This window comes from Macaca mulatta, chromosome 5 (genome assembly GCF_049350105.2).
Source record: "Macaca mulatta isolate MMU2019108-1 chromosome 5, T2T-MMU8v2.0, whole genome shotgun sequence".
In the NCBI taxonomy this organism is placed as follows: domain Eukaryota; kingdom Metazoa; phylum Chordata; class Mammalia; order Primates; family Cercopithecidae; genus Macaca; species Macaca mulatta.
Window position 1 is genome coordinate 124,001,644 of NC_133410.1, and position 21,604 is coordinate 124,023,247.

The following is a 21,604-nucleotide window of genomic DNA, read 5'->3' on the forward strand; positions in this document are numbered from 1 at the left end:
CACATGCACACATAGGTTTATTGCAGCACTGTTCATAATAGTAAAGACTTCGAATGAATCCAGATGCCCATCAATGATAGGCTGGTTAAAGAAAATGTGGCACCTATACGCCATGGAATACTATGCAGCTATAAAAAATGATGAATTCATGTCCTCTACGGGGACATGGATGAAGCTGGAAACCATCATTCTCAGCAAACTAACACAGGAACAGAAAACCAAACACCGCATGTTCTCACTCATAAGTGGGAGTTGAACAATGAGAACACATGGACACAGGGAGGGGAACATCACGCATTGGGGCCTGTTGGGGGATGGGGGTCAAGGGTAGGGATAGCACTAGGAGAAATACCTAACGTAGATGACGGGTTGATGGGTGCAGCAAACCACCATGGCACGTTTATACCTATGCATATTCTACACATGTATCCCAGAACTTAATGCATAATAAAAGAAATCAACATAAGAGGGTTTTAGGGATCCAAGAGATAAAATATTTAATCAATGAGGAGTCCTGACCCACTGTGGCAGATTTTATTATTGTTTAGTAAATATTAGACTTTGCCATGTCACTTTCTTTGGCCAATGGAATATAGTGATCAGTGAAAATATGCCAGTTCTGACCAGAGGCTTTAAAGGCTATTACAGGATTTAGCCAGTCCTCTTGAGCTCCTACTGACCTCTGTTGTTAGAACTGTATGCTGGGGCGGTGACTGCTCGTCCAGCCGGGGATTTGGAATGTGAAGACACGTGAAGCATATCTGAAACTAATCTACAACCTGGTTCTAAGCCCCCTTGAGCTTAGCTCATTTCAGTCCAGCTAAAACCAATCCACAGACCAGTAGGTGGAACATAAATGATTGTTTTTTTAAACTGTTAAGTTTTGAGATTGTTTGTTATGCAGCATTATGCAGCAAAAGCTGCTTAATACATCAGGTAACAGTAGATGGCAGTGATAAGCAGGGCTAGTAGTGAACTACTTTGAAGATACGGAATTTAAAGTTTTCTATTTTTTCTTTCAGGGAAGAGGGAGGGAAATGATCTGGAATCCACTGTGAGAAACAAGGACACTTACTTTATTTACTGGTCCAAGAACTGTGAGCGGCAAATCAGAATTTACTTTAGGGGTTTCAAGGAAAATGAGGTTCACAGAAGGCATCTGCATTTTTATTAAAGCAAGAAGGTGAAGGGACAATTTGGAGACATTGAGGATATGGGAGAATTCGCTAACGATCTTCCTTAAATTCCATAGCATCGTAGAAAAATTTGCACTATGACTTCTTTCTTATTTTAAGATCTTTTTCTTTTCAGCTCGATAAATAATGCTTCTGCTCCTCACTTTCCTTTTTCCTAAGCAAGAGACTAGAGACATTCTTAATTCTACCCTCCCCATTGCCTCTCATACTCAATAGATGCCCAGGCTTTCTCTATTATGCTTTCAAGTTATGTCCCAAATGGGTTGCTGTTTTTTTCTATCCTCACACTGCTGGCCTAGTACATACTCTCTACTTTACTTGCATGAGATGCTGAAACAATTTTAAAAGGCTTTTATGTTTCTAGTATCACCTCTAATTAATCTGCTTATCTATTGAAAAAAACATGGATTCTGGAGTCAGATATTTCTCAGTTGGCCTATCAGCTTTGAAACTTATTGTGAGATAAAAGATAAAGCTTTATGAACTTTCCTCACTAGTCAAAATGGGACACAATAAAATTATCTAATTTATAACATTGCTGCTGGAGTTAAATGAAATAAAACCTAGGTAATTTTTGGCACTACATAATGTCCAATTAATGTTAGTTTCCTTCTTTCTCTTACATTTCTAGAGCTGTAGTTTATTTTATTTTATTTTTTCATATATAACTGTTTTATTATTATTATTATTATTATTATTATTATTATTATGCTCTAAGTTCTAGGGTACATGTGCACAATGTGCAGGTTCGTTACATATGTATACATGTGCCATGTTGGTGTGCTGCACCCATTAACTCATCATTTACATTAGGTATATCTCCTAACGCTAGCCCTCCCCGCTTCCCCCACCCCATGACAGGCCCCAGCGTGTGACATTCTCTTTCCTGTGGCCAAGTGTTCTCATTGTTCAATTCCCACCTATAAGTGAGAACATGTGGTGTTTGGTTTTCTGTCCTTGTGACAGCTTGCTCAGAATGATGGTTTCCAGCTTCATCCATGTCCCTATAAAGGACATGAACTCATCCTTTTTTATGGCTGCATAGTATTCTATGGTGTATATATGCCACTTTTTCTTAATCTAGTCTATCATTGATGGACATTTGGGTTGGTTCCAAGTCTTTGCTATCGTGAATAGTGCCACAATAAACATACGTGTGCATGTGTCTTTATAGCAGCATGATTTATAATCCTTTGGGTATATACTCAGTAATGGGATAGCTGGGTCAAATGGTATTTCTAGTTCTACATCCTTGAAGAATCGCCACACTGTCTTCCACAGTGGTTGAACTAGTTTACACACCCACCAACAGTGTAAAAGTGTTCCTGTTTCTCCACATCCTCTCCAGCACCTGTTGTTTCCTGACTTTTTAATGATTGCCATTCTAACTGGTGTGAGATGGTATCTCATTGTGGTTTTGATTTGTAGTTCTCTGATGGCCAGTGATGATGAGCATTTTTTCATGTGTTTGTTGGCTGCATAAATGTCTTCTTTTGAGAAGTGTCTGTTCATATCTTTCCCACTACCTGACTATAAACTATGCTACAAGGCTACAGTATCCAAAACAGCATGGTACTGCTACCAAAACAGAGATATAGACCAATGGAACAGAACAGTGCCCTCAGAAATAATACCACACATCTACAGCCATCTGATCTTTGACAAACCTGACAAAAACAGGAAATGGGGAAAGGATTCCCTATTTAATAAATGGTGCTGGGAAAACTGGCTAGACATAAGTAGAAAGCTGAAACTGGATCCCTTCCTTACACCTTATACAAAAATTAATTCAAGATGGATTAAAGACTTAAATGTCTGACCTAAAACCATAAAACCCTAGAAGAAAACCTAGGCAATACCATTCAGGACATAGGCATGGGCAAGGACTTCATGTCTAAAACACCAAATGTAATGGCAATAAAAGCCAAAATTGACAAATAGGATTTAAATAAACTAAAGAGCTTCGGCACTGCAAAAGAAACTACCATCAGAGTGAGCAGGCAACCTACAGAAGGGGAGAAAATTTTTGCAATCTACCCATCTGACAAAGGGCTAATATCCAGAATCTACAAAGAATTTAAACAAATTTACAAGAAAAAATCAAACAACTTCATCAAAAAATGGGCGAAGGATATGAGCTGTAGCTTAATAATGAAAATTTGATTGCGTCGTTCTATTGTGAACAAAAGAGATCTCAAAAACATTCTGTTACTATAGAATGGAAAGCAAATTCTCTACCATGGCATAAAAGGCTTTCAATGGCTTGACTTTTTTTTTTTTTTAATCTCCTTCCACTCTTGGGCACAGCTGATGGATCTGAATTATAGTAGTAACTCCATTGGTGCAAAACCCACAGGGCTCAATTTCTAAGTAGTACAGCATCCTGGAAATGAGCTAATGCAGACATTGCCAGTTGCTCACCACAAATCCATTTTCTTTTTTGTTGTGGCAGAAACTTGTCAACTGTAAACAATATCTGTGTAATCTTTCTCCATATACCCATTTACACTGTATGATCTAATCCTCTGTATTAAGTGGGGCTATGTTTCTGAGTGCTGGGTAGCAGAACATACACAGATGTGATATGTGCCATTTCCATGCCTAGTCATTAAAGCTTGACTTACTTCTCCACACTCCTTTTCTTTCCTGGCAGCCAGATGTGAACAATACAATACCTGCAGGCCAGATGTGAACAATACAATGGAGGATTCTGAGCCTCTGAGAGATGATAGAGCCATGATATCACAGGCATTTGGATCCCTAAATTATTATAGGAAGCAGCTCCCCACCCTCAATTTCCACTGTACTGTGATGTAAACAAGAATGATGTCTTGTATGTGTGTGATAATCCATTGAGATTTTATTGTTAATTCTAATAACTTTTAGCCTGCCAGATTAACAGAGATATCGAGAGGTGTTGCTGCTGCAATAAAACCTAAAGAATGTGTCATTGGCTGAGTGGTTGGGCAAAGAGCTGCAAAGAAGCAGATATAAAAGACTGGCAGTTGAGATCCATTCTTTACTATGGCAAAATATTTGGTAAAAACAAAATATGATAACTGGAAAGGCAGACCACAAGCATACACAAATAACTATGAAAAGAGGTTGAAAAACAGAACATTACTCATGAGTATAGGTTGCTATTGGATGAGTTTGGAAAGGCATTGCAAGAAAGAAATCACAAGAAATAAGTGGTTTATTTGCAGCAAAAAAGGAACAGGAGGAATTTAGAGGCTTTTCTAAGGTGGGAAAGCCAATTGATTCTGAACTCCAAAATAAGAGACATAAAAGATGAGACTGAGAAAATGACTTTGAACAGTGAATACTCAGTGAGACTTTTCAGTTGAAGTGATTTACTCAGCCATATTTTAGAAAGTCAAATTAAAGGTACGTTTCCATGCAGGTCTATCCGGCTGTCGTCATGATACCCTATCAAGTTGAAAGAAGAGGTTTGAGGATGAGCAAGCAGAAATAAAACTAGGTCTAGGAAAATACTTAAAGTGTGGTTACTTAAAGTGTCATATGAAAGTGACTTGAAGCAAGTAAATCAGAAACCCACTAAAGTTTTGAGGGACTTCTGTTGCCAATGAGACAATGTCAAAGAAAAAAAAAAAAACCTTTGAATGTTCAAGCTATTAAACACATTTCAGTTCATCAAGCTTTCTCCAGAAGTAAATGAACTGTAAAGGCTGAGCATTCCCAAAGGATGGCAACATCCCCAGTGGAGAATGATGGGAAATGAAGGGTTACTGCCAGAAAACAGAGTCAGTGTCTAATTTGGAAACTCTACCAAGTGTCAGGACAATAACCTTCATTCACCAAGCTGGCCCAACAGGATTTCATAGTCACTACAGCCAAATGACTACTTCCATTCTGCCATTCTTCAAATGGGCATGGTTATTGTTGTTATTCTGCTCTGATCTACTCTGTGTATATATATAACATACATATACTTTTTGGTGAAAAAGCGGATCAAATAAACACAACTTATAGTTCATGTAGCACTACCAGACATGGCATTTGTGCTTGAGGACTGCATATCTCCTAAAGGTTCTAGACTCTGAGCTAGAGGCAGAGACTGGATGAGACATTGGCTGTCTCTTTTATGGAAGTGGTAAGGGTGTTCCATGTGTGGAAAATAAAAGTCAAAGACTGGCTTGTACACAAATATCTATTTTAATTTGCAAACAACTAGACATTACTTTCCAGCTTCTTTTCTTTTTTAAAGAAAAATAGAGCTTTATTAATTAGAAACACAATAGTACATCATTTACCCCATGATAAAAGTATTCATTAAAAAGTGGAGATATTTTTATCCCCAGATAATCATCATGTAGAGTCTCTCTTTAGCCTCTCATTCTGCTTCATTCTCTTTGTGTCACTTTAGTATGCATATCTCCTGGGTACTCTGTACATTTTTTCTTCTCTGTATACATCTGTGCCATGGCTTCTGGTGTCATTTCTTCTACTACACTCTTCACTGGGACTTGATTGTGGCTGTTTTCTTATCTCTCTTTGCTTATAGCTACAGAACTTCTGCCTTGGCTTCCCCCGCTCCTCTCTTCTCTGCCATGGTTTCTGCTGCTCCCCTCCTTTCTTTCAGAGCTTCTCTTCTCTGGGCTATGATTATGGCTTCTGGACTTTCTGTCAGAATCAGAATGGCTTCGTTTGCTATTCTCCCTAGAACTCTCGTGTTTTAAGAACTCAGGCCTTTCCTTGGCTTTTTTCCTGGTTAAGGTAACTGCTAGAAAGTTCTTCACAAAGTTTTCTCTTTTCAGGCTTGTCCTGCTCTTCAGAATCACTGTTGTTATGCCCTGAGCTCTTGTTTTTCTTTCTTTCTTCTTTTCAATATATTTTTTTCTTTAGTGTCACTCTCACTCTACTGCTTTCTGAAGTTTCAGTAGGAGAAGAGGAGGAGTAGGAGGAAGAGGAGGATGAGGAAGAAGAAGAGGACTTGTTTTTATGTTTTTTGTGTGTACTTCTGCTCTTCTGAAACTTTTTCTTTTTTCTATCTCTTTTCTTTTTCTTTGTTCTTCTCCAGTTTATCTCATTTCCTGAGAAGTTTCTGTTTTTGTTTGGTTGTTAATAACTTTAAAAATTCAACTTCTGGATCTTCTTCAGCCCGACTTACAGCAAACTCCTGTGATGGATCATTTGTGGTCAGGTTTCTCCACAGCACATTTCATTTCAGGGCAAATCCACTGTTTCTCATTTCCTCCATTGGCTCCGAGGTGTGCATTGATGACCTGAGCCATCACTGGGAACTGAACTTGCATTGATTCCAGAAAGACCCAACTAAGGATATTCTTGATCTGTGTTGACATGACCCCATTTGTAACATTTAATGCCCCTCACATTTCAAAACTGAATACCAAAGGGTTGATCTCTGATGTGCATGTCATCTTTGGCATATTTTTCTTGTGGGGCTCCTTTCTGCCATTCAAATTTGTATTCAGTCTCTCCTCTGTTTCTTCTTTCTCTTTGTCTACTTTACTTTTTTAACTCCTGGTGGGGCTTCATACATGAAATTAAGGCCATTCTTTACACATTCATATCCCATAACCAAGCTATTATCATATGATTCTTGTTCTTAAGATATTGTTGCATTAATTCTTCTTGTTTCTTCTTACCATATGATATTTTCTATTCTGTCATCTATATTTTTTGATATTAGATTTGGAGGTGGGATGAAAGTCCTTCTTGCACATGAAGTTGGTGAAGGATTTCCCCATCTTGGAGCTGGAGCTGGGGAAAACAGAGGCTAATGGAGTCATATGACTAAGTTCTGCTCACAGGATGTGATTGGAGGGGTTGTCTACAACTTTCAGGCCTGGTACCTCAAATAATTCTCTCTCTCTTTGTCTTCTGGCCACTGTAGAGGATCATGCAGAAGCTTTGAGGTCCTAGGATATTGTTGAAGCATCATATGGAAACAAGAAGCTGATCCTTAAATGACTGCAAACAACAAAGCCTCTTTGACAACTTTCACTGTAGTGACATAAGCAAGAAGGAAAGATTACTGCGAAAAATCACCAAGAGGTTTTTTTTTTTTTTTTTTTTTCACAGTAGTTAAGCTACATTATAGTTCGCAGCCTCCCCTAGAAGTTTACTTTTAGACTGCATTTTTTTGCTTGACACTTATTCAATATATATTTGATTCCTACAAAAACATTTCAGTAACTTTGGTCACAAGAGACTGTATCTCAGTACAACTTACTATGTTCATTTGTAAACCACGTATTGTCTACTCTGTGTGAGTAATCGTGGCCATATGACTGAGTTCTGGCTGGTGGAATATAAATAGGTGTTTAGCGTGCCATTTCTGGGCTAGTAGATATGACCCTTTAAAGATATCTTGCCCCTTCTGTCGGGCAGATGTGGAAAGCAACCATACCATGAGACACAGAAAAACCCACGAAAAAAGGAGCCTAATTCCAAATCATTGAGTGGAAAAAAGCCACCATTTTATGTGAGAAGTGAATTTCTGTTTTTACTTATATGCATATCTATTTTTTAAATTTTTAAATTTTAAATTTTTAAATTCATTTTAATTGATTGATTTATTTATTTTCGGAGACAGGGTCTGGCTCTGCCACCCGAGCTGGAGTGAAGTGGCATGATCTTGGCTCACTGCAACCTCTGCCTCCCAGGCTCAAGCCATCCTTCCACCTGAGCCTCCCAAGTAGCTGGAACTACAGGCATGTACCACCGTGCTTGGCTAATTTTGTGGAGATGGGGTTTCCCTTTGTTGCCCAAGCTGGTCTTGAACTCCTGAGCTCTAGCAATTCTCCTGCCTCAGCCTCCCAAAGTGTTAGAATTACAGGCATGAGCCACTGTGCCTGGCCACATTTCTAAACCTTCTTGTAACAGCACTCAGCATTTACCCTAAATAATAAATGGGCCATATTCCTTTATATCTCTATTGCTTCCATATAGTCAGTTTGGGACACCCTTTCAGAAGAAGACTTCTTCTTCTGAAAACTCCTATTTAACCTTCAAAAACTCATCGCAAATGTCAACTACTCACTGAGCTTTTCTCTATTCTTAGGCAGTTATTTATTCCCTTTCCCAGAATAACTAAAAATTTCATGTATCCCTATGTATTTCTATTATTCAATTATGATTGATTTGCACAATTGAGGATTTGCACAATTTTCCCTTCTTAACAGTTAAATCATAGAGAGCAGGAATTTACTTTGTATTTCCTTATATCTAACATACCTCACACAGAATAGACAATACATGGTATCCAAATGAACAAAATAAATTGTATTGAGATAATACTCTCATGTGATCAAAGTTACTGAAATATTTCTTTTTTTTTTTTTTTGAGACGGAGTCTCGCTCTGTTGCCCAGGCTGGAGTGCAGTGGCGCGATCTCGGCTCACTGCAAGCTCCGCCTCCTGGGTTCACGCCATTCTCCTGCCTCAGCCTCCCGAGTAGCTGGGACTACAGGCGCCCACAACCGCGCCTGGCTAATTTTTTGTATTTTTAGTAGAGACGGGGTTTCACCGTGGTCTCGATCTCCTGGCCTTGTGATCCGCCCGCCTCGGCCTCCCAAAGTGCTGGGATTACAGGCGTGAGCCACCGCGCCCGGCCTGAAATATTTCATAAGAAGTATACATATATTGAATAAGTGTCAAACAAAAATACAGTCTAAAAGTAAACCTTGTTAAAACAGATTCAGCTTTAGAACAAATAGAACTCATTATCTATCTGTTTCAGTATATGGAAATTCTAATAATGTCATGACCCTGATAGAAGAAGATAGAAAATGCTATAATGGAGATTTTTCTTCCCACTCACCTCAGGTTAGGAAGAGACTTTAATTATTTCTACACCAATCCATCAATTATTCACAAACTTGATGATCTGAGTGCTATCTCCATTCCGTCAGAGTAGAGTTTCAGGCTTCCCTAGGCTTTTGCTGGGTGTAGGTTGTTAAAATGTAGTCAATTTAGTCTTTTGTAGTTTCTCGATGTTTTTCTCAAGGTCTTCTATGGCTGCATAGAAATCTTTGTTTCCACAGATGAATTCCAAATGTGAGAGAAAATCATTTGGAAAAATGTAATTATGTTTTATTTCAGATCCAATATCAACAACGGAACACAACTTATACCAAAAGCTTCATTTCCACTGGGTTAGTTCATGCATGACTCACTTGTATGATTTTTAAGAATCTTCTATTTTAAAATCTATCATAATAGTTAACAAAACTGAAAATCAAGAATATGAATCAGATGTATTGCAGTAACTGAATTCTCAACAGGTTTTATTTTTATTGTACCACACTGTGTAGATGCAGTGACAGAAACATAGCTTTGGGGCAGGAAGTGAGAAGCTATAGCTGCAGTTTCTCCTGGGCAGTTGCAGCCAGCAGCTTGTTGACTCATAACTAGATTGTTTGTGCCATTGCTGGATGTTCTAATCTGCTCCCTGAGATCATGGTGCAGTGGGACACTCTCCACTCCATACCCAAGCAGATCTTCAGGCATTCAGATTACCTGTTCACCTGGCTGAGCAGCTTGAGTAGCCCTATCTCTCCTGTGCAGAGATCTTGGTGCAGCAGGGCCTACTCCACTCCACAACCAGACAGCTCTCCAGGCACTTGGAGCATCTGTTTGTATGGTCAACAGCCTGAGTTGCCCCACCTTTCCTGGACATAAATCCTTGTATAGTGGGACTCTCTCCAGTTCACACTAAGGCAGGTTTCTAGGCATTCAGAGCCCCAGCTCTCTTGGATCAGCAGCATGAACAGCCTTCCCCTCCTGTATGGAGACCCTGTTGCAAGGGGTCACTATTTACTACATGTCCAGACATACCTCCAGGCATTCAGAGCACCTGCTTACCTGGTTTAGCAGCCTGGGTCACCTAACTTTCCCCGTGCAGAGATCTTGGTACAGCATTGCCTTCTCTGCTCCAGGTACAGGCAGATCTCCAGGCATCCGTAGGACCCATTCTCCTGGATTAGGAATTTAGGCCACTCCCCATCCCTACACAGAAAACTTGAAGCAGGAGGTTTCCCAGCTCTACACCTAGGCACACTTCTGGGTACTTGGTGGCCCTCTACTGGATTCTCCCTTAGCATTGGTGCCTGTGCCTGCCACTGGAGGACCTCTAGCTGGGCCTACCAGATCCAACCCTGTCCACTGTGACCCCAGTGCCCCTGGGACTGAGCAAGGAGCTCGGACCTGTGTGCATTCCATGAATCATTCTATTGCTTGAGGCAACAGAGCTTCTCCCAGTGAACAAGGATCAAGTATATACCTAGCCACACTGGCACCAGCCAGCTCCTACTTATAAGTTCTATTTAGTGGCTTGCAGGTCAGACTGCACAGCCCAATGTAAAAACCTGCCAAAAGACACACATACTTCTATAGAAAGACCAGAAGACTTTACCCAACATTCTCTACAGTTGCACCACTTAGTAGGGGAAAGGAGAGGGAAAAGGAAAGAAAAAAATAATATTATAAGGAAAGACAGAAAAAGAAATAATATTGCATGAACATAATTGCAAAAATTACAAGCGCCAGTGTCACCAGATAAGAAAGCACCAGCACAAGAATGAAACATTTAAATGTAGTGACAAAAAAAATGCATTAGCTCTCCACCTTTGTTCCCTAACCAAAATGGAAACCCAGAAATAACAGAAAGAATTCAAGACATGGATTGCAAGGAAGCTCAATGAGATCTATGGCAAAGTTGAAAATAAACACAAAGAGACTTCTAAGGCAATGCAGGAAATGAAGGCAGAGATGAACATTGTAATAAAACAAAACAAAGCAATCATACTGTCTGAAATTGAAAAGCACACTTAAGGATTTTCAAAAAACAATTGAAAGCTTTATCAACAGAATGGACCAAGTAGAATACAGAATTTCAAAGCATGAACTGATTTTTCAAACTAACCCAATTAGACAAAAATCAGAATCAAGAAAAAAGATTTTTTAAAAATGAACAAGGTCTTAGGGAAATATGGGATTATGTAAAGTGAACAAACCTATGATTTATGGGTATTTCTGAAAAAGAAGGAGAAAAAGAAAACAACCTGGAAACCATATTTGACTGAATAATTCAAGAAAATGTCCCTAATCATGCTGGAGAGGTAGATATCTAGATACAAGAAATCCAGAGAACACCTGCAAGATACTATACAAAATAAACATCACCAAGGCATATGGTCACCAGAAAATGACTACAAAAAGAAAAAAGAAAGAAAAATATTTCAAAGGGCAGCTAGAGAAAAATGTCAGATCATGTACAAAGGGAAACCCCATCAAGCTAACAATGGACTTCTTAACAGAAAGCTTACAAGCCAAAAGAAACTGGGGTCTATTTTAAGCATTCTTAAATAGAAGAAATTTCACAAACTTTGTATCCTGCCAATCTAAGCTTCCTAAGCAAAGGAAAAAGAAAATCTTCCAGACAAGCAAGCTCTAACAGAATTGGTTACCACTAGACTAGCCATATAAGTGATGCTTAAGGGAGTTCTAACATGGAATTAAAAGAATAATATCTACTACCACAAAAACACACTTAAGTACATGGCCCAAAGATTGTATAAAGTAACCATGCAATAGAAACTACAGAGCAACCAGCCAATGATTTCATAATAGAATCAAAACCTCATATATCAATATTAATATTGAATGCAAATTATCTAAACACCCCACTTAAATGGAACGAAGTGGCAAGGTGGATAAAAAGGAACAAGATACATCTGTCTGCTATCTTCAAAAGACCCATATCAAATGTAACAAAATCCACAGGCTCGAAGTAAGGAGATGGAGAAAGATCTACTATGAAAATGGAAAACAAAAAGGGCAGAGGTCACTATTCTTACATTAGGTAACAAACACAGACTGTATGCCAAGAATAGTAAAAAATGGCAAAGAAAGGCATTAAAAATGATAAAGCATTCAATTAAAAAAAGACTTAGCTCTTCTAAAAATGTACTTACCCAATATTGGAGCATCCAGAATCATAAAACAAGTACTTACAGAACTACAAAAAGACTTAGACAGCTACACAATAATAGTGGTGGACTGCAATACCCCGCTGACAGCATTGGACACATCATTAAGGCAGAAAACTAACAATGAAACTCTGAACTTAAATTTGACACTTGATCAACTGGAGCTAATAGACATCTACAGAACACCCCACCCATTAACTACAGAATATACATTCTTCTCATCTGCACGCTGAACATAATTCAAGATTAACCATGTGTGCAATCATAAAGAAAATCTCAATAAATTAAAAAAAATCAAAATTGTACTAATCATGCTGTTAGACCACAACGGATAGATCTCTCAAAACCATACAATTACATGGAATTTAAACAACTTGCTCCTGAATGACTTTTGGGTAAACAATAAAATTAAGGCAGAAATAAAAAAAAAAAAAAACTTTGAAATAAATGAAAACAGAAACACAATAACCATAATCTCTATGATGCAGCAAAAGCAGTGTTAAGAGTAATGTTTATAGTGCTGGATACCTACCTCAAAAAGTTAGAAAATTCTCAAAGTAATGATCTAACATCACACCTATAGGACTATAGGAGACAGAAAAAAAAAAAAAAAAAAAAAAAAAAAAAAAAAAAACTAACCCCAAAACTAGCAGAAGAAAATAAATAAATAAAATCAGAGTGCAACTGAATGAAATTGAGACTCAAAAATCCATACAAAGAAACATGGAAACTAAAGATTGATTATTTGGAAGGATGAACAAGATCAATAGAATGCTAGATTGGCAGCTAAAAAAGAGATATCCAAATTTACACAATCAGTAATGACAAAGATTACATTACAATGGAGCCCACAGAAATACAGATGATCCTCCGAGGGTATTATGAACACCTTTATGCACACAAACTAGAAAATCTAGAGGAAATTAATAATTCCTGGAAACATGATCTTCCAATATTGTATTAGGAAGAAATTGAAACCCTGAACTGGCCAATAATGACTTCCAAAATTGAATCAATAATATAAAATCTACCAAAGACACGAATAAACAAAAAACCCTGGACCAGATAGACTCCTAGCTGAATTTAACCAGATATAGAAAGAAGAGCTTGGACCAATCCTACTGAAACTACTTTTAAAAATTGAGGAAAAGCGACCCCTTGCTAACTCATTCTACAAAGTCGGCATCATTCTACTATGAAAATCTGGCAAAGATACAACAAAAAAGAGAACTACAGGACAATATCTCTGATGAACATAATGCAAAAATCCTCAATAAAATACCAGCAAACTTAATCCAGCAACTCAGCAAAAAGTTAATTCACTAAAATCAAGTAGGCTTTATACCTGAGTTGCAAGGCTGGTTTCAAATACACAAATGAATAAATGTTATTCACCACATGAAGAGGATTAAAACCAAAACCACATCAGCCCCTCAACAGACATGCTTTCAATAAAATTCAACACTCCTTCAAGAAAAAAACTCAACAAATGAAACATCAAAGGAACATACCTCACAATAATAAGAGCCGTCTATGCCAAACTCACAGCCAACATCATACTGAACAGGTAAAAACTGGAAGCATTCCCCTTGAGAACTGGAACAAGACAAGTATACCCACTCTCACCACTCCTATTCACCATAGTATTCAAGGTGCTAGCTAGAGCCATCAGGTAAGAGAAAGAAATAAAAGCTATACTAATAAGAAAAGAAGTCAAACTATCTCTTTGTGGATGTTATCATTCTATACCTAGAAAACCCTAAAGACTCTGACAAAAGCCTTTGGAACTGATAAATGACTTCTGTGAAGTTTCAGGATACAAAATCAATGAACAAAAATCAATAGCATTTCTATACACCAATATCATTCAAGCTGAGATTCAAATAAAAAAAACCCAATTTAATTTGCAATAGCCACACAAAAAACAATATAACTAGGAATACATATAACTAAGAATGTGAAAGATGTCTACAAGGAGAACTACAAAACACTGCTGAAAGAAATCATAGATGACACAAACAAATGGAAAAATATTCCATGTTCATGGTTGGAAGAATCAATATTGTTAAAATGGCCATATGGCCAAGGGCAATCTACAGATTCAATGCTATTCCTATCAAACTGCCAATGTCATTTTAAAACAAAACTAGAAATAATTGTTTTAAAATTCATGTGGAACAGAAAAAGAGTCCAAAATAGACAAAGCAATCCTAAGTAAAAAGAACAAAGCCAGGGGCATCTCATTATCCAATTTCAAACTGTACTATAAAATGACAGTAACCAAAACAGGTTGGTACTGGTACCAAAACAGACACATAGATCAGTGGTACAGAATAGACAACCCAGAAAATCAAGCAGCATACCTACAGTCATCTGATCTTTGACAAGTTCAACAAAAATAAGTAATAGAGAAAAGACTACCTATTCAATAAATGGTACTGGGAACACTGGTTAGTCAATGCCAAAGAATGAAACTAGACCCCTACCATTCACCATACACAAAAATTAACTCAAGATGGATTACAGATTTAAATGTAAGACCTCAAACTATAAAAATCCTAGAGGAAAACAGAGGAAACGCCATTCTGGACATCTGCCTTGGGAAAAGAATTATGAGTAACACTTTAAAAGCAATTGTAGCAAAACCACAAATTGACAAGTGAGACCTAATTAAACTAGAGAGCTTCTGCACAGCAAATGAAATTATTAACACATAACAAGCAACCTAGAGACTGACAGAAAATTTTTACAAACTGTATCTGACAAAGATCTAAAATCTACAATCTTTAAGGAATTTAAACAATTGAATAAGCAAAATATAAATAACTCCATTATAAACTAGGTAAAAGACATGAACAGATACTTCTCAAAAGAAGACATGTAAGTGGACTGCAAATAATGAAAAATGTTCCACATCACTATTCATCTGAGAAATGCAAATCAAAACTATAGTGAGATACCATCTTATACTAGTCAGAATGGTCCTTATTAAGAAGTCAAAAAACAACAGACATTGGCAAGGCTGCAAGGTTGCAGAGAAAAGGGAACACTTAACCACTGTTGGTGGGAATGAAAATTAGTCCAACCACTGTAGAGAGAAGTTTGGAGATTTCTCAAATAACTAAGTGTTGAACTACCACTTGATTGATCAATCTCATTACTGGGTATAAATGCAAAAGAAAACCAATTGTTCTATCAAAAAGACACATACTCTTGCATGTTCACCAGAGCACTAGTCACAATAGCAAAGACATGGAATCAACATAGGTGCCCATCAACAGTGGATTGTATAAAGATAATATGGTACATACACACAATGGAATACTATGTAACCATAAAAAAGAATGAAATCATGTCCTCTGCAGCAACATGAGTGTAGCTAGAGGCCATTATACTAAGTTAATTAACACAGGAACAGAAAACCAAATACTGTGTTCTCACTTTATCAGTGGGAGGTAAATATTGTGCTTATGGATGTAAAGATGGTAACAATAGAAACTGGGGACTACTAGAGGTGGTGCCATGGGAGGGGACAAGTTTAAAAAAACTATTAGGTACTTTGCTCACCCTAAACCTCAGCATCATACGGTATTTCCCAGGTAACAAATATTTATATGTACCCTTTGAGTCTAAAATAAATTTAAGATAAAATAATCATAGAAAATATTTGCAAATATACATGAAATCTGGATTAATATTACAAATTCATCCAAAAATATTTATTGACCACCTACAATGTGCCAGACATCATTGAGCATGTTGGAAATAGAGTACTCAAAAGAGAAATGAAGTTTCTTCTCATAAACTGCTTACATTTTAGTATATGTTGAAAGACAGAAAATACACTGGATATATAATATACTATATCAAATAGTGGTGTGTTCTGTAGAAAAATAAGCAGAACAATGAGGCTGGGGTATATGGACATGATTAGAGGTACTATGTCTTGCAGGGAGACACAAATGCCACTCAGATAAGGTGTTGCTTGTTCAGAAACATGAAGAAAATGAAGGGCCTGAGGATCGGTTGGGGAAGAACATTCTAGGTAAAGAAAACACCACTGCAAAGGCCCCAGTGCAGAGGTGTACTTGCTGTTTTCTTTCTTTTTCTTCTTTCTTTATTTTCTTTCTTTCTTCCTTCTTTTCTTTCTTTCCTTTCTTTCCCTTCTTTCCTTCCTTCCTTCCTTCCTTCCTTCCTTCCTTCCTTCCTTCCTTCCTTCCTTCTTTTTTTCCTTTCTTTCCTTTCTTTCCCTTCTTTCCCTCCCTCCCTCCCTCCCTCCCTCCCTCCTTTCTTTCTTTCTTTCTTTCTTTCTTTCTTTCTTTCTTTCTTTCTTTCTTTCTTTCTTTCTTTCTTTCCTTTCTTTCTTTCTTTCTTTCTTTTTCTTTCTTTCTTTTCTTTCTTTCTTTCTTTCTTTCTTCTTCTTTCTTTCTTTCTTTCTTTCTTTCTTTCTTTCTTTCTTTCCTTCTTTCTTTCTCTCTTCCTTCCCTCCTTCATTCCCTCCCTCCTTCCCTCCTTCCCTCCTTCCCTCCTTTCTTTCTTTCTCCTTCCTTCCTTCCTTCCTCTTTCTTTCTCTCTCTCTTTCTTTCTTTCTTTCTTTCTTTCTTTCTTTCTTTCTTTCTTTCTTTCTTTCTTTCTTTCTTTCTTTCTTTCTTTCTTTCTTTCTTTTTTGAGACAGAGTCTCGCTCTGCTGCCCAGGTGGAGTGCAGTGGCGCCATCTCAGTTCACTGGGAGGCTCACCTCCGTCTCCCAGGTTCAAGTGATTCTCCTGCCTCAGCCTCTTGAGTAGCTGGGACTACAGGTGCCTGCCACCACACCCAGCCAATTTTTGTATTTTTAGTAGAAACGGGGTTTCATGGTGTTAGCCAGGATGGTCTCGAACTCCCGATCCTGTGATCCACCCGCCTCAGCCTCCCAAAGTACTGGCATTACAGGCATGAACCACCATGCCCAGCAGTTTCTGTTTTCAAAGAACAATAAGTGCAGTTAGAGTGCAACAAACAATACAGAAAATATGAAGAAATAAGGTTAGAGGTTGGCAAAGGCAGATTGGGGACAGTCTTCAGTCCATATTAGGAATTGCGGCCTTTATTGTCTGAGATACAAAGCCATTACACATTTACAGCAGAAAGGTGATATGGCCTGATTTCCTTCTTCAAGGATTACTCTGGCTGTGTGTGGAGGATAAGCCATAGAAATGACAAAATTGAAAACCAGGACACTAGTCCTGAAGCTACCTGAATACATCATATGAGAGATGATAGGGTTTGGACTGGGTAGGAATGATAAATATGGTGAGAAGTACTGAAATTCTGATTATCTCTTAAAGGTAGAGTTGATAGGATTTGTAGATAGATGAGCTATGGACAATAAGATTGAGGGGTTCAGTTCGATTCTAAGTAACTGGAAACATAAGGTTGTCATTTATTTAATAAGATGAAAAAGAATATGTTTGTGTGAGTGAGGTGTGTGTGTGTGTGTGCACTGTGTAAAATGTCAAGTTCAGTTTTAGATATAATATGTTTAGAGTTGCAATTAGACGGCCAAGAGGTGAGTAGGAGCTGGACACATTTGTTTGGAGTTCACCTGAGTTTAGTGCTAGAAGGTAAATTTGGGAATCCTCAGCATCTAGATGGTATTTAAAGCCCTGGATGTGGATGAGGTCACTTTGTAGTGAGTAAAGGGGGAGATGTTCAAGGCCTGAGCATAGGAGCATTCTGAGATCTAGAGGTTGAGAGGATGGATGCAGCAATAAAGAGACTTTGAAGAAAGGGCTAATGATGTACACAAAAGATAAAAAGTACTAACCATGTCACATGGTTTATCTGCTAGAGATCTAGTAAGATGTGAGATAAGAAAATATCAGCTGGGCATGGTGGCTCATGCATATAATCCCAGCACTTTGAGAGGCTGAGGTGGGAGGATCCCTTGAGCCCAGGAGTTTGAGACCATCCTGGGCAATGTGGCAAAACCCCATCTCTACAAAAAACCCCACAAAAATTAGCCTGGCATGGTAATGAGTGCCTGTGGTCCCAGCTACTTGGGAGGTTGAGGTGGAAGGATCACTTTAGCCCTGGAGTCAGAGATTGCAGTGAGCCAAGATCATGTCACTGCACTCCAGACTGAGTAACAGAGTGTGACCCTGTCTCAAAAAAAAGAAAGAAAGAAAGAGAGAAAAACAAAGAAAAGAAATTATCATTAGATCATTAGTTGTGTCAACAAGGAGTTCACTGGTGAGAGTGGCAAGGGCTGTTCCAGTGAGAGACCTGGCCAAAGGCTTACTTGAGTGAACTGAGTAAGGTGGAGGAGATGAAGGAATGATTTCAAGCATGTAAACTGAAAAGATAGGCTATTACTTATTGAGTGCTTAGGATATCTAAGCATCTCTCGAAGGACTTTATATGAATTTACTTTCTATGAGGAAGTTATGTGTATTAGCTACAATTTTTAGACAAGGAAACCAAGTTAACAGAAAGCCTATATTACTTGTATAATAACATATAGTAAGTGATGGAGCAGGGACTTTTTTTTTTTTTCTGAGTCTAGCACTCTGTTGCCCAGGCTGGAGTGCAGTGGTGCGATCTTGGCTCACTGCAACCTTCACTTCCCGGGTTCAAGCAATTTTCCTGTCTCAGCCTCCCAAGTAGCTGAGACTACAGGCACCTGCCATCACGGCTGGCTAATTTTTGTATTTTTATTTTTAGTAGAGATGGGGTTTCACCTTGTTGGTCAGGCTGGTCTCAAACTCACGGCCTCAGGTGATCCATCTGCCTAGGCCTCCCAAAATGCCGATATTACAGGCTTGAGCCACTGCGCCTGGCCAGAGCATGGATTTTTAACCCAAGGAGTCTAACTTTAGGAATCTGGCTCTCTGTTATAGCAGAAGAATCTCTACAATTTGTTCCATAACTTCCTGATACTAAGACTACAAAAATGAAGTGTTCCTTTTCATATCATCAATGATGATACTTCCATCAAAATTTTCTGCAACCATTTTTCTTGCAGGTGACGCTTATCTTCACCTTTCTTTTTCTGCTGGAGGGAAACAGGGAAAGTGGAGTGCTATTGCTTGAATGGGTCTCCTCCAAAATTCAGGTGTTCTCAATGTGACTGTATTAAGAGGTGGGACTTTTAGGAAGTGATTAGGTTATCTACGATCCCCTGTCATGAATGGAATTAAGACCCCCATAAAAAAGACTTCACACAACATTTGGCCCTTTTGCCCTCCTCGCTTCTGCCATGTGAGGACACAGCGTTATCCACTCTGGAGGACACAGCAACAAGGCACCATCATGGGAGCAGAGAGCAGCTCTCATCGGACACCAAATTCCAGCACCTTGATCTTGGACTTTTCAGCCCACCAGAACTGTGAGAATATATTACCAGTTACAGGCATTTTCTTATAGTGGCACAAACTAAGGCAGGAAGTAATACAACAGAAAATGGTAAAATAATACAGCCATGAATGATGAAGTTTAGATGAAGATACAAACATTTAATAATCTTATGGCTTTCTTCTCCTACTAAAAACAAAACACCACAGGAAAATTTACAGTTTAGATTAATTATGGAAGGAAATAAAAAATGCACTGAAAATATTCATGATTACTACTGTTACAGGATGTCTTTGGGGTGTGGATTTTCTGGCCGAAAACCTCTGTGTCTGTGGCGCCTTTGCCTGCATCCAGGAAGAATGAGGTACAAAGACAAGCGAAGAATGAATAAGGGGAAGATGAGCTTTATTGAGTGTTCGAACAGCTAAGAGGAGACGCGCAGTGGCAGTGGGTAGCTCCCTTCTGTAGGCAGGTCATTCACCCAGTGTTCGGTTCTCAGCAAAGGGAAGACCCTAGAGAGGGTGGCTTCTCTCTGCCCACTGGTCATCCCGATGTCTGCAGCTCTCGGTAGAGAGGAGGCCCGGGAGAGGGTGGCTCCTCTTTGCTTGCAGGTCATCTCTGCAGCTCTCAGCAGAGAGGGTAGCTCCTCTTTGCAACTGGTTGTTCCATCCTCTCTCTGCCCTTTTCTTCTCTGGCCATCCTCTCCTGTGCTCTGGCTTAGTCCAGAGCTTTTATGGACCTCAGAGGGGAAGAAGTGCGTGCGGATTCATCCATGGATGGCCACGGACTAGTGGGAAGAGGCACCACGAGTCCCCACTCCAGTCCATGGGACTAGCAGACTGCCCCCACCCTTCAGGCCCTCCCTGGCCTGAATGTGGGGCCTTACTGGGGACCCACCCTTTTCCACCCCTTTTCCATCCAGAAATCAGTCTGCCTCCCGATACCATTCATGGCCCCTAGGACTCGGCCTCAACGCCTGCTCTGAGATCGGAGCACACTCCAGGAGTGGAGAGGGGCCAGGCAGCGGGAGCAGACACCCACGAGCCTGCTCGGGGGATTAGGGGTGTCCTTCTTGGGGCCCCTAAGGGTGCAGGCTGCAGAGATGCCCGGTCTTGCGCCTGGAGGTTGGCTTCAGCTGTACCCAGAAGGGCAGATCCTGCCTGCTCCTGGCCCCCTCCAAGAGCAGAGGGAGGCTCAGACCCACGGCTGCAGTTTGGGTGGGGCTCCTGCCTGTTCTGTAGAGCAGGAGGCCTGGGTCTGCAGCCACAGCTTGGGTGGCTGCAGCGGCACCCGTGGAGCTCCCGCCCCAACTCAGAAGGGCCAGGGCTCCCACCAGCTCCATGGAGTGTGCAGCCTCAGCACACCTCCCTGCTGCGGCTGGCATGATGGCAGCAGCCACTGCCATCACTATGTCCCAGGAATCATGGATACCAAGTACCAGGACAGACAAAGTCATCATTCCCTTAAAGCTTATAATCTAGTGAAAGCAGAAAAAATTAAAATATTATATCACAGTGTGACATTTTGTTGAATATTACATTAGTGCAGGTGCAGGTACAATGGAACACCAAACTGAAGGCCTCAGCTGATCCAGACCTGGGAAGATTTCCCTCAGCAAACATTGTGTAAGTTGAGATAAGAGGAACATATGGACTACTAGGTATATACTCTGTAAAACTCTCAATGTGTAGCCTTTAGATAGATATATGTATAGATTAGAGTGAGAAAACCCATGGGCCAAATCTGGTCTTCCAGGTTTTTGTAATCAAAGTTTTACTGAACACAGCTTTGGACCTGCAATTACACATGACTGCTTTCTCAACACAGAGGCTGAGCTCAGTGTCCATAAGACACACAAAACAGAAAATATTTATTATCTGGCCCTTTATAGAAAAAAATGCCAACTCCTGATATAAATAATTTACTCGTTGCATGTATAATTATTGTAATTAATGTTTTCAAGGAATATTTATAAATATTTGTGATTAAGTTATTATATTTAAAATATTTTTAAATTAGTTTCTCAAATGAATTTTTTTTTAATTTAAAAAATATGAAAGCAGTGAGTGAGCTTTTTATAAGGCAATTATTAACCAGTGCTT

At 39.2% G+C, this 21,604-nt stretch overlaps 1 protein-coding gene and 1 pseudogene across 3 annotated transcripts in view; one reads left to right on the forward strand and one right to left on the reverse strand.

The window, feature by feature from the left end:
* Nucleotides 1–21,604, forward strand: part of UGT8 (UDP glycosyltransferase 8) — a 159,328-nt gene that overhangs the window by 121,068 nt on the left and 16,656 nt on the right. The window lies entirely within an intron of this gene.
* LOC144340993 (uncharacterized) lies at nt 1,983–9,513 on the reverse strand (annotated as a pseudogene).